Below are 13497 nucleotides of genomic sequence, written 5' to 3'. Positions count from 1 at the left end.
TTACCTCAAGTGGCTCTGGGGTGGCAGCAGCGCACAGCAGGGCTAAGGCAAGCTCCCTGCCTACCCCGGCCCCGTGCTGTTCCTAGAAGTGACCAGCATGCCCAACAGTGGCTTCTGGGGGTGGGGTGGGGCAGGTGGCTCCGCCTCGTGCTGCCTTTGCCTGTGGGTATGACCCCCCGAAGCTCTCATTGGCTGCAGTTCTGTGTTCCTGGCGAGGGCAGCACATGGAGCCCTCTGCCACCCCCTCTCCCAGAGGACTCAGGGACGTGGTGCCGGCCGCTTCCAGGAGCGACATGGGGCCAGGGCAGGCAGGGAACCTGCCTTCGCCCCACTGTGCCACTGGGCTGGCAATTTTGCAGGCCAGATTGAAAGCCCTAAGGAGCTGGATCCGGCCCACAGGCTGTAGTTTGTCCTCCCCTGGATTAGACTGTTTGTGCACTGATATATATTATCAGCTGCCACTTTTTTTTAACAGAAGAGAACTGCAACCGTCACTTTCTGTGTGAGAATGTTTGTTTGTTTTTTCCATTGATCTCCAATTGATGATTATGGTGGTACAAATTGTATTATGAAAGAAATATGAAACCATATTAGGAGCTTCTGTAAAAAGACTATAAAATATGACCTAGAACAGCCAGACTTTAGCTTCCAACCATGTCTCTTCTAAAATGAGATCATAACTGCATATCATTAGAAGAGTTAAGATGATTAGCCCTTAAGAATGGTTTTGTAATGAGGGAAGTATAATTGGGTTCAGTTAACTGAACAAATCCAATTTAATTAAAATATCAGTTGCCTCTGTTTTGAAGAAAAGAAAATGTCTGTATTTAAAATAAAATAACAAAACCCAGATTTGTCTGTGCTTACTAAATTGCTTTTAGTATTTATTGCTAAGGATGAAAAATAAACATCCCATACACATAGGATACCTAACATGCATAGTTGATAGCTAGAAGTGATCATACTAATCCTATTTTGTAAAGTGCTCAGCTTATTCAACAGATGCACAAAGAATATTGTTAGCATAGCTAAGCTAATTAACCTGTAATAAGCTTGATTTTCAATAGTCAGGAGGTATAAATGCTAGGAAAAATGAAACTCCCTTGGCTGTTAAAGACTCAACATATTTCCCTCTAATGCAGAAGACAAGTTATTTGGTCCAATACATAAAGTAATTCACCACAAGGATGTAATACCTATAAAATTTAGATTTTGCTACGACAGGGATCAGTTTACACGGTGTGTAATAAGGAACGCTGCACCTCACCTACACACCTTGCCAATGGTGTGCTGAAGACTTATAGCACAGGAGCCGCAAAACAGCTGCTGGAATTCACAAAGGAAAAAAGGTTACAGAGGAAAACTTTGGCATTCTTGGTCTCAAGAATGTTCCATTTTAGAAGCTGGTACTAAGCAAATGTTGTCAGTTGTACTCTATTCAAATTAGTCTCCATCCTAATGAGCACTATCACCCTGTAACTGAGAGAAATTGGTGCCTCCCGATGACAGATGAATGGTTGTGGAGATCGTAGTGAATTCCACTGGCTTGCATGAAACTAGACACCTAAGTAAATGGTCTGTGATCCATGTGTTATACGTGCAGAGTGTTTGCTTCTCCTTGTACCCCAAATGGTATCAAATCAACTTCTGTGGCACTTCTGAAGGTGAAAGATGGCAGTCTCATCTGTATGCTTGACCTATACACAGGCTTGTGCATTAATCTTTCTCCTCCTCATCTGAGGGCAGAGTTCAGATTTCTCCTAGATAGATAATAGGCATATAATGGGAACTAACAAATTTCCTTCTTTTACAACTGCTGAGCAAACAGTTAGCTGTTGGACAATGGAATGATGACAGATGAGGCACAATAAACGTCAACAGAATTCTTAACTAAATCCAGTTGCAGAACCAGACCTTGTCCTTGCACCCTCCATTGTGATAATGTAAAATAATTGGACAGAGTAACTGTAACTGAGGGTGGAATTTTATCCATGGTGATTAGTGCAAGAACCACAGGCAGCTCAGCTTGCTTTTTCACACTTTCAGGTTGAGTCTGGGCCACTGTCAGAAAGGGAGGAAAAAAACATCTTTTCATTTGCAAACTGAGACAAAAACATGGAAACCCCAGAGGCCATTTTTAGAGGATCATGTTCCAGAGTAGACCTCCATTTTTACAATTACTATGGACTTGCTAGTAAAACATACTATAGGAACCAGTCCTTCAGTAATAGGAGCCAGACTAGATGACTATCTAATAGATCTCTTTCAACTCTACTTTATTTTATTTTGTTAATTCAGTAAAGTTGCAAGTCCCACTGAGCAACAAGATGCAATTTCCTTTTCGTAGCATATGTAAACTGGGTTTTGAAATTTCAAACTTGACTGAGATAGTATGCAACCTAGTTAGTAAATTACACAGTAGCTAAACTGAAGTACTTCACTTAGCAGTGTGGTATAAGTAGTTTGTAGCTTGGTCAGAAAAGGGTGTAATTTACCTTGCAAAATTGATAGCAGATCTTTACTGATCAAACTAGGTGATCAATACACTTGTGCATTCTTTCTGAAGTAGTGAAGATGTAGTTGAATCAGTGAAGTGTACATAACTGTGATGAATCAGAGACATGCTGTTATTTCTAATAACACATCATAGTCATTTGTCACAAAATTCATGCATTCAGAGATGAGGGCATATGTTCAGAAGTAGCTCAGAAAAAAACAACTAAACTATATTAATATCTCTTGACACCTATTCTGTGGAGTGATTTTACCACTTAAAGCACACAGTAAGCAATGTGACGCTGCAGGCAGAGTGGAGGAAGCATTAAATACCCAAACCTAATCTCACAATATTACAAATACTAAAATTTTTTTGAAAAGGTACAGTAGATTTTTTTAGACTTTTTTGACCATATTTTTTCTACAGTACATTTTAAAGTGTCAATGGATTAAGAAAGCTGTTAAATATTTCAGTATGAAATTATGTAATCACTCCAAGATCATTGTAATTTTTAAAATGTGATTTAGCAGGGTAGGTGGCTTAGGCCATGGCTACACTTACAGTTCTGCAGCACTGGTAGTTACAGCTGTGTTCGTACAGCTGTGTAGGGCCAGCGCTGCAGTGTGGCCACACTGACAGCTACCAGCGCTGCAGTGTGGCCACATTTGCAGCATTTGCAGAGCTGTTGGGAGTGGTGCATTGTGGGCAGCTATCCCAGCATTCAAGTGGCTGCAACGTGCTTTTCAAAAGAGGGGGGTGGGTGGAATGTGACAGGGAGCGTGGAGGAGACAGAGAGAATGGATTTTTGGAGTTGACACTGTTCTCAGCTCCCTGCCTTGCAAGTTCTAAGGACTGGAAGACACTGAACAGTGCCTACCTTCAATCATTTTAAAAGTTCTGACCCCCTTCCCCCACCCCTCTCTCATTCACTAAATGCAAATTATGCACTCCTAAATAGCCACCAGATAAGCATCTGCTCAACACGGGACTTCCCCCTCCCCCTCTGCCCTGTGAGCGTGCTGTTTCTCTCTTCAAGCAAACAGCTGTGAACATTCCAAAGTAATTCCCCTGCCTGCCTCCACTCGCTCAGCAAACAGGAGCTGTGGTTTTTTTTCAATAAGCAGTTTGGCTGAACTCCAAGCTCTCCCATTCTTCCGGTTTGTTGTGGACAGGAATTCTGGGATAACTCCTTATACCCCGGAGGTCAATAAAAGCGCTGGTGGGGTCCACACTTGCTGACCAGCGCTGGAATCGCTACACCCGAGGCTCGACCGGGTGTACAGCGCGCTGCAACCAGGGAGTTGCAGCGCTGGCCGTGCTTTGCAAGTGTGGCCACATCCTAAGTTGCAGCGCTGTAACCCCCTCACCAGCGCTGCAACTCTCTAGTGTAGCCATGGCCTTAGTATCCTCACTACTCACAGATCAAACAGCAAGGAGTCTTAGTGGTATGAGAGAATTTTGCAGCCTCTTTGCAATGCATACTTGTTTAACTCTTCATTTATTTGTTAAATCCCATACAAAGTTGTTACTTTAATACCATTAATTGTGTGTGTTAGAAAGAGAGAGAAATGCCCATTGGCTAGCCCTCTGAGGACTTTTGGGCAGATTTAAAACAAAAGCAACATTTCTTAACTTTAGACTCCTGTTAATCTGACTGTAAAGAGGATACTCCTCAAATGTATAACTATCACAGTTAAAAAAAAAATCAGAAGTAAAATCCCCAACCAACATCTGTCTCTGGCTCCTATGATCACACTATCTGTGTGGACTAGCACTTGGGACTGAACCAAGAATCTCCAGAATTAAATTAGTTTGTACAGTTTAAACTAAAAAGCCAGAGTCTGTAGGTGGGGGTTGTAACAGACTAGTTTCTCTGTGGATTTGGCATCGATGGGGGCATGTAACACATGTTGACTGATGTGTTATGTGAGCAGCTCTAAACAGAGCTAGCCTTTAATATAACATCCTAAGCAATTAGATGGACTCAGTACATTGCTGTATGCTGTTTAAATATTGCCTTAATAGTAAAGTGCAGTATAAATACAACATTAAGAGGATTTTGCTTAAGCTGTCTAAAGGTACAGAGTTCTAACCACATATTATTTAGGCAGCAGAATTCTGTACTTCCAGCAGGAGCAGGAGTGGGCCCTTTATTCTGAAATTCCATTTTCTGTGATTGTGGAGGGGAAATTTCAGAAGCACGTGAAAGTAGATCAGAACTAGAAAGTTTTGCTGGTATAGCTATGTCAGGTACGGGGGGTGATTTTTTTGATTTTTTTTTAATATTCCCACCCTGCATACACCCAAACATAGCTATGCCAGTAAAAGCCCAAGTGTAGATACAATTATATCTATATAAAAGTGCTTATACTGGTATAGCTTATGCTGGTTGTGGGAATCATACTTTCATATGGATACAACTGCATCTATATTAGGAGGATTTTGTGGGTTTCGCTATACTGGTATAACTATACCAGCAAAACCCTATTAGTGTAAACTCGGCCTGAGTCCTGTGTTCAGAAGTGATATAGAAGCCCAAGTCATTTTTAAGTGCTTTTGAAATTTTATCCTTTGCCGACATAGTGCCAAACTTTGTCCAGACTTGGGCCTGGTGTGATAAATTTGAACAGGTGTTACACATGCTCTTAACCAAGAGCATAATTTCACCAGTAATATCTGAATAACTATGATGTAAATTAAACCACACAAAGAATGTAGGTCATGATTCAAATCTTAAGTTCACCAGAGTCTTTCCAGTAATTTCCTTGGGCTTTGGATCAGGTCCTTGATTACCAAGATAAGTAAAATGACCTTAATTTGTCCAGAGCATTGCCAATGATTTACATACTAGCTAAATAAAATCTAATTTGTCCAGATATGTTTTAAAGAAAGTCTTACCAAAAAAATTAAATATGATTAAGATTTAAAATACTTACTTCTAAAGCTGACTTTTCACTCTAACTTATTTTCTTGAAGTATCATGACTTTCTTTCAACCAGTAAAATCAGCCCATTACTTTTCTTTTCCTATTCATTTCTGACATCCCTCTCCAAATTCCCTTGTGTTGTTTTTATCTCATATATGCATTTTTTTAAAAATCCATTCCTATTCATGTAATGTACCTCTCCATGTTTTCGGTAAGTGAGTATTCCAGAATAATTACTTCTCCCCTCACTTGCATTTCCTTTATCATCTTTTACTTGGCTCCGCTGACATTTCTTAGCATTGTCAATTATTGTCCTCATTCAGTTTTTCACCACTCTTATTTTCTATACTCTTTTTATTATTCTCTGACTCTTCCATTTGCACACTTATATATAATTACAAGTGTAGATGTTTTGAAGAAGCAATTGTCCCTAAATTACTGAATGCATTAGGCTGGGATTTAACCAACAGACTTTCTATTAAAGGAAGGACAGGCGTGTAGGCTAGTAGACAAAGCATGAGACTGAAAGTTAGAAATTCCAGGATATAATCGTATGTCTATCACTGAATTGATGAGACTTTTGACAAGCCACCTTGACTTTCTGTGGTTCTGCTCCCCTACCTATAAAATGGGTGTGATAATCTTAACGTTCATCACATGGGTGCTGTGAACCTTCATTGTTTATCTTTATAAAGCTTTGAGACTTGTTGATGAATGCTTTTATAAAATACAGATAATTATTCATAATGCAAATAGGAATGATGAAGTCATTGCATGCAGTATTTGGAAAAAAATAGGTATAGATGTTTGTACAATGGCCTAGCTAATAATAATAATAGACTTCTGCTCTTTTGAGTAGGGAACTATGCTAAACTATTTGTTCTTTTCTTCCTCCTTCCTCATCATTGGTTTTAAGTCATTTTTTTTACCTCCTTTTTACCTTTTCACTGTGGCATTCTCAGACATGACAGTGACAGAGTTGACTCTATTCTTCATCAGGTGGAAAGACAAACAATGATAATGCAGTTTAATGTTTGTTTGTTGAGACCTGGGCACCTCTGCCTCTAGTAATATGAAGTTCTGATTGATGAGTTTGGTAATGGGTTCGTTTTAAAGATAAAGTAGACAAAAGAGCTTCCTGAATTTTTTTTTGGCTGACAATGGATCCTATTCCAAAGGATGAGAATGCACCAAAATGTACTCTTGTATCAGAACTCTAATTTCTATTAATACATTACTTTATTCCAGAAAATTACCTAGACTGTGTTGCAGTCTCAGAATTACCCACTGACTGCTATCTGTGGAGGTTGATTGTTCCTTTTGGGGGTGAGGGAAAGGGAGAGGTTCTACTTCTGACATCTTGAGCTATGGCCATTAACATTTCTTGTTAACAAACCTTTAACTTCCTCAATGGTTATAATATCCACTTTTCTCTACAGTTGGGCTAGAATTCTTTTCATACTATTTTGACTACCAATGAGAAACTGAACAGAATTGAGGGTTTTTTTTTTCCCAATCCATTCCCTTCCCTCTTCCCCCCCCCTTTTTCCCCCCCACCATCTTCCCACCCCCCAGTCATTGCGTCGCCTTGGCTTGAGAAATAACAATGCTTGTACTAGTGCTTCTGATTGGACAGTTTCCAAAATACGTGTAAGGACTTGGTCAGGTTTCTTTAGTTAGTCATGGTTTAGTATAACTACTCATGAAGGTGTCTTGTTTAGTACTAGGTTATGTCACTTATGCCTTGATTCTGCATTCATATGTGGGTAGATGATTCCTTAGTCACTGAAGTTCCATGCAGGAGCAAGGTCGACCTGTCCAGCTCTGGTTGGAGAGGAAAAGGCCACAGTCTTCACCAAGTGGATGTTCCTCTTCCTGCAGAAGGGAAGAGGGGACTAGGCCTATATGGGAATATGTCTGAGGAGGAGTTCTGCTCCAACAGGCTCTTATCCTTAAGCAAGTGAAGGCTCTTCCATGCATACTCCACACATGTGAGGCTCTGTGGCTGCATCAACACTGAGAATTTTATTAAATTCTTCCACCATAGCGAGAACAACTTCCCAAGTCTTCTCAGAGATGCAACACTAAGAGAATGATAGGGGTGAGAATCGTGAGGGTGTGTTTGGGAGAGACGTATGTCTGTGACAAAAGAATATGACCATTCCCATTTCCTAACAGCCTGAAGATTTCCAAACTATACAGTAAGTTCCCTCAAAGCCAGAGAGACACAAACTACTCCATAGCTCAAGTCATCTTCCAAATTTGATCACATGCATCAAATGAGTCACATTGTACAGTGTTCTCAACAGCTTTCTTCCTGGCATTCTTCTGACTCCGAAATAGCCTCCGAAGCTTCATCGTAATGTGGCTTCAGCATATCTGCCATCCACCTTTCCAAAACATAAATTAGAAAGCAAAAAGCTTCTTGACATTGCCAGTTCCCTCAGGCGCTCTTCTCTGTTCTGGATTACTTTCTACTTTCTCTCTCTCCACCTGAAGCTTTTATTTTCCCATGATTAAAGCAGTGAGCATATAATCAGGTGTCATATCTAGCTCTTTAATTTTGTTTTTAATTGCTCTGAAATAATCTTGAGTTGTATCAAGGCTGTTGTGAAGCAAGCCCATACCATACCTCATAATTGTGTTTCTGAAGCAGAGCAGTCCTGCCTGCTAGTCCTCAGATGTTTATACTTCAGCTAAGTCCTAAAATGTTTCTGTAGTCAAAGAACTTCCCAACAAATAAATAAAATTAAAACTTTAATCAGAGTAGCCCAGTGTAACTTCATATTCTAACACAGGACAGTCAGCAGAATGTTACAAACTCAAGTCTGCAGAAATAAAATGAAGCCACAGCAATTTGTCTATCACCAGTTTGTGCATCGGTGCCATTTAAAATGTTTTAATCATTATTTTTAAATGGATGTATGTGTGTACATCAACACAGCCCTACAACCTGAATTACATGCAGGAAAGTGAATACAGTGACCCCAGAGGGCACTGCCACCAAGGTGGATGTAGGTTACTTGAGCTTTGAATCAACCCATGAAGAATTGCCAAACATCATCCCCTAAACCCCATCATCCAACCTGAGGAAATATGGTGCCTGACTACTGAAACCCCCAAGATGCCCTCTAGCTCTACATCTTCCTTTCCAAATCTGAAAGTACCAAAAAACAGAGGAGCTCTGCCTTCTACAAATGAAATGATGTCTGAATGAGCCTGATGGAACATAGCTGATGGCTGTACTACAACAGGTGGCCGCAGATAAAGCAGAACAGAGAATTTCTGAAATGGAAGATGATTTCAAAGAGAACAAATTACAGGTTTATGAACAACTGTAATGATATTAAGACCAAGCTAAAAATCTCAAAAAGCCACTCATGACAATGTAACATCAGGAGTGTGGGGTGCCCCTGAGGGAACAGAAAGGTAAAGCCTCCAAATTTGTCTCTAAACTGCTAATTAAGATCTGCCAGTAGTTTTGATACAGAATGGGCACATCAGACACTTGTCCCCAAGCCAGCTCCAGGATGTCAGCCTAGAGCACTGATTGTGAAGTTCCTAAAATTTACCACTAAGGCACTTAATGTTATAGAAATCCAGAGGAAAAAAGGAACTGTTATGGAAGAATAATAATTAAAATACTGTTCTTTCAAGATTATACCCATGTTTTGGTCGCAGTGAGGGCAGCTTTTAATCAAGCAAAAAAATTAGCCAGGAAGATGGACTTAACATATTTTATTCAATATGTGGCAGTGCTCTGTGTTAAGAATGGCAAGAAGATAGTATCATTCATTTCCCCTCAGGAGGCAGAAAAATACCTCAAAAATCTGCAAACTTCTCCCTCGCATCTGTGGAATGATCCAACTCTGTGGAATTTTATGTATTCCTCTCTGAGATCGGATATGGCTGCTCTAAACAAGAGCTCACGCGCTCTCTCGATCAGATTGAAGAATTAAAGGGTTATTATCTATTTACTTCCTGTTGCCTTAACTCATGGGAAAGACGCATCAGTGTAAATATCTATTATTAGATTGGTAATTATATATCATTGCTTTATTAGATCATGCTTCCTTATGGACTAATGTATCAAAGTTCTTTTGGCACCTAGAAATCGGTTTCTGCCATGAAAAAATGCAGAATTTGCATTTTTGTAGCAAATCTTTAGTTTTTACATTTTTGTGAAGGAAAAAACATAAATTTTACTCAAAGTGCCAATGTTATTTATTCAATTCATGCAACTTCCCCTTCTTGTGGTTGATTTTTTGAATGCGCACAGATAAGGACCAGATAAGATAATAAAAAATGGGAATAATCAAGAGAATTGGCAAAGAGCTTTGTATCCCTTATTTTAAGATTGGTGGGGGGGAGGGGGTACTCAGGTCCCAGCTGCTTGAGCCCCAGCTGCCTGGAACTGACCGTCTGAGCTGGTGGTTCTGTTAAAAAGGAGAGCTGGATGATGGAGGCTTGGATAAACAGGGTTCTATTGTATATCAATAAAACATTGTGTTTAACTGATACCTATATAACTAGTGGCTAGGGAAACTAAAGTTCAGCGTTACATTTCAATCATGGAAAAATGTGGATTTTTATGTTTTTTTTATCAGAGAATTTTGAGGATTTTTTATCATGGAAAACAGGGATGTTTCGTGATTACTATAATTGTAATGCTTGGGGGCCATTGGGGCTGTGAGGATCTCCAACTTTCACCAGATTCAGCCAACCCCCTCTGGGTGTAAAGTGTATCTTTGGACTGTTTAACAGATTCTCCTTTTTGATTGTGTGGTACTAATGTGCATTTCTCTCTCCACTATCTTTTCCAGTTTGTTTTTTAAACTTATTTAATTCCTCTTTTTGCCCCCTCCTGTTACTGTCTCATGGGAGTTTTCTTCTCACTACTCTAGAATATGTACTGCGAAGTGGACACATTAATCAATTTCAACAGTTTTATTCAAAACTATATTTAGCTGAAGAAGGAATCAGTAAAGATGCCTTAGATAACTTATTTAGTAGATTGTTTCTGCCACAGATCTCTAACTCTCAGAAAGAACTTTTAGATGCCCCTCTAGAAACTGCAGAACTGACTCAGATACAAAAGGAATGAAGGTTGAAAAGATCATTTTACAAAAGGTTCTCTGAAAATTGAACATGTAGTTTAGTGAACATGTTATGAGGCCAAGAATGAGTAAACTCTCCTGCCTCCTCTAAGAGAGAAGCTGTAATTTCCATTATTTCTAAAACTGGGCAAGACCTTGAACTATGTAGTAACTACAGGCCAACTTCTTTAATCAATTGTGACACTAAGATTTTTAGCTAAAGCTCTTGCTATGTGGCTGAACAAAGTTCTCACACGTTATACACCAGGGGTTCTCAAACTGGGGGTTGGGAGCTATAACCTCCAACCGAAACCCCGCTTGCCTCCAGCATTTATAATGGTGTTAAATATACTAACAGTGTGTTTAATTTATTGGGTGGGGGGGTGCACTCAGAGGCTTGCAATGTGAAAGGGGTTGCCAGTAAAAAAGTTTGAGAGCAACTGTTATATACATAAGTCAGGAAGGCTTTCTTCATAATACAGATGGCTCAGATAACTCACATCAATGGATTGATATAATTGCAAGAGATTCTGAAGAACATTTAGCTGTCATTTCTTTAGACTTTTGACTGCATAGCCTTTTGTGTTAGCAAAATTTGGATTTGGTAAACAATTTATTGCTTGGATTAAGCTTTTATACTCAACATTACCAACGATGTCAAGTATCAGAGGGGTAGCCGTGTTAGTCTGGATCTGTAAAAGCAGCAAAGAATCCTGTGGCACCTTATAGACTAACAGACATTTTGGAGCATGAGCTTTTGTGGGTGAATACCCACTTCGTCAGATGCATGTCATACCAATGATATTATTTCCACCCCATTTCCATTACAGAGAGGTATGAAATAGGACTGCCCCAATTCTTCTCATCCATTTGGTTTAGCTCTAGAACATTTAGTCATTGCCATCCAAGCAAATCAACATACTCATAGTATCAGGGTGGGCCAAACAGAACAAAATTATGGTTAATGCGGATGACGCTCTTGTATTTGTATCTAAGCCCGAGGTTTCCATTCCTAACTTTCTAGCCACTATTAATAAGTTTGGACTCCCCTAAGGATATAAAATTAGTTATGGTAAATCCGAAGTCTTAGGCATTAACAAAAATGCCCTAAAGGCCTTTTCTCAAACTGGGACTTTGAATGGCAATACTCTGATATGAAATATTTAGGAATACTGACTCCCAAAAAATATTCAGGACATCTCTAAGAGAAATATAGAACCAATTATTGCCCAAGTGGCTAACAATTTGGGGAGATGGAGTTTAACCATCAGTTTGTGGGGTACAATTAATATATTGAAAATGAATGTCCTTCCCGGGATCTTATTATTTCTATTCCTCAAGCTTATTTTAAGAAATTCTGAAAATACTATTGAATGTTAGTTTGGGGCACAGTAAGAAATCAGACTGCCTATGAATAAATTACAGCTCCTCCTATCTGTGGGAGGATTTCATTTTCCCTACTTGGAAAATTATTATATCTCCTTTTTGTTAAGCCAGGCATCTTTGTGACTATTAGCTGTGAACACACAGACCCCACCTTGGGTTCAAATTGAATGAGAACTGATACACCCTGTCCCGTTTCAGGCATTGTAGCATCTAATTATTATAGACTTGAGGGCTCCAGTGAGCTTCCATAATAACAGCTGTGAGGCAAGCTTGGTCAAACTTTAGAATCCATCCATTCTTCCATGTAGAGTTGGCCCTATGGAGCAATCCTAGTCTTTAAAATCAGTGGCAAAACCTTGATGCATATCCTGGCTAATTGACAATTGTCCGGATGCACTGGGAGCTCCAGAACTTCAAGTTGAAAAGCCTTGCTTGCTGCCTGTTGCTCAGCAGGAGCAAATGTGTGAGTATAACTCCAGATGAGTGACACTGCAAACACTCCGTGCACCGATTGTCCAAGTCTGCCTCCCCTCTGCTTGTGTTATGGGAGAAGAGCATCAGGCCTAATGTTACTCACTCCCCCTTTTAGTCCCTTTGGCACAGTTATCAAGCCTCTCACAAACCAAAGGATAAAAGAGGTGGCTAGGGCAATGAGGCTTTGCTTTTGGATTCAGTTTCAGTCCTCTGCTGAAAAGCACTGCTACTGCAGGAAAAGAACGCGCTGATACAGCAGGGAATTCAGTTACTCTGTGAAAATGGTAACTGAGTCTATCTACCATTCCTTTTCTAACAAAGAAATCGCTGCTGGAGTTCAAAACTGTCTTGACTGAAATCTGGAAAAGCACCTTTTTTTTTTTTTTAAGTGTACCACTCAGTCCAAAAATAAAACCAAAATATTCCAGTAGACTTTCAGTAGTCTGCTCTGATGCCCATACATACCTGCTTTCTGCTTCCCTTGCAGCAAGAGTTAGCTAAACAAAGAATATTTTGTTAATGATTCTAGTGCCCAAACCAGGCTCAGGCGTTATGTAACGTAGACCTTGGCTACACTAGCGCTTTACAGAGCTGCAACTTTCTCGCTCAGGGTTGTAAAAAAACACCCCCTTGAGCGCAGCAAGTTACAGCGCTGTAAAGCGCCGGTGTAAACAGTGCCCCAGCACTGGGAGCGCGACTCCCAGCACTGTAAGCTAATCCCCTCAGGGAGGTGGAATACCTGTAGCGCTGGGAGAGCTCTCTCCCAGCGCTGGCGCCGCGACCACCCTCGCACTCCAAAGTGCTGCTGCGGGAGCTCTCCTGCGGCAACTCTTTGGAGTTTCGAGTGTAGCCATGCCCTTAGTCATTATTAACCAAAACCAGATATGTTAACTCCAGATTAACTGAAAACACAGGAGCCTGATCCAATGCCCACTAACATCATAGGAAAGAACCCCAATAACTTCAGTGGACATTAGATCAGGCCAAAGGGAAGCAAAACAATTATCACCATAGGAGAAAACAAATTTTTGTGGACACGAGGAGGAATATTCTTGTGTATTTCTAAGACTGTACTAAAGTCAATGAAAAGTCACTTTTTTTAATTTACAGTATCCTTT

Source organism: Gopherus flavomarginatus, chromosome 10 (assembly GCF_025201925.1).
Source record: "Gopherus flavomarginatus isolate rGopFla2 chromosome 10, rGopFla2.mat.asm, whole genome shotgun sequence".
NCBI lineage: Eukaryota > Metazoa > Chordata > Testudines > Testudinidae > Gopherus > Gopherus flavomarginatus.
This window is presented reverse-complemented; position numbering follows the sequence as displayed.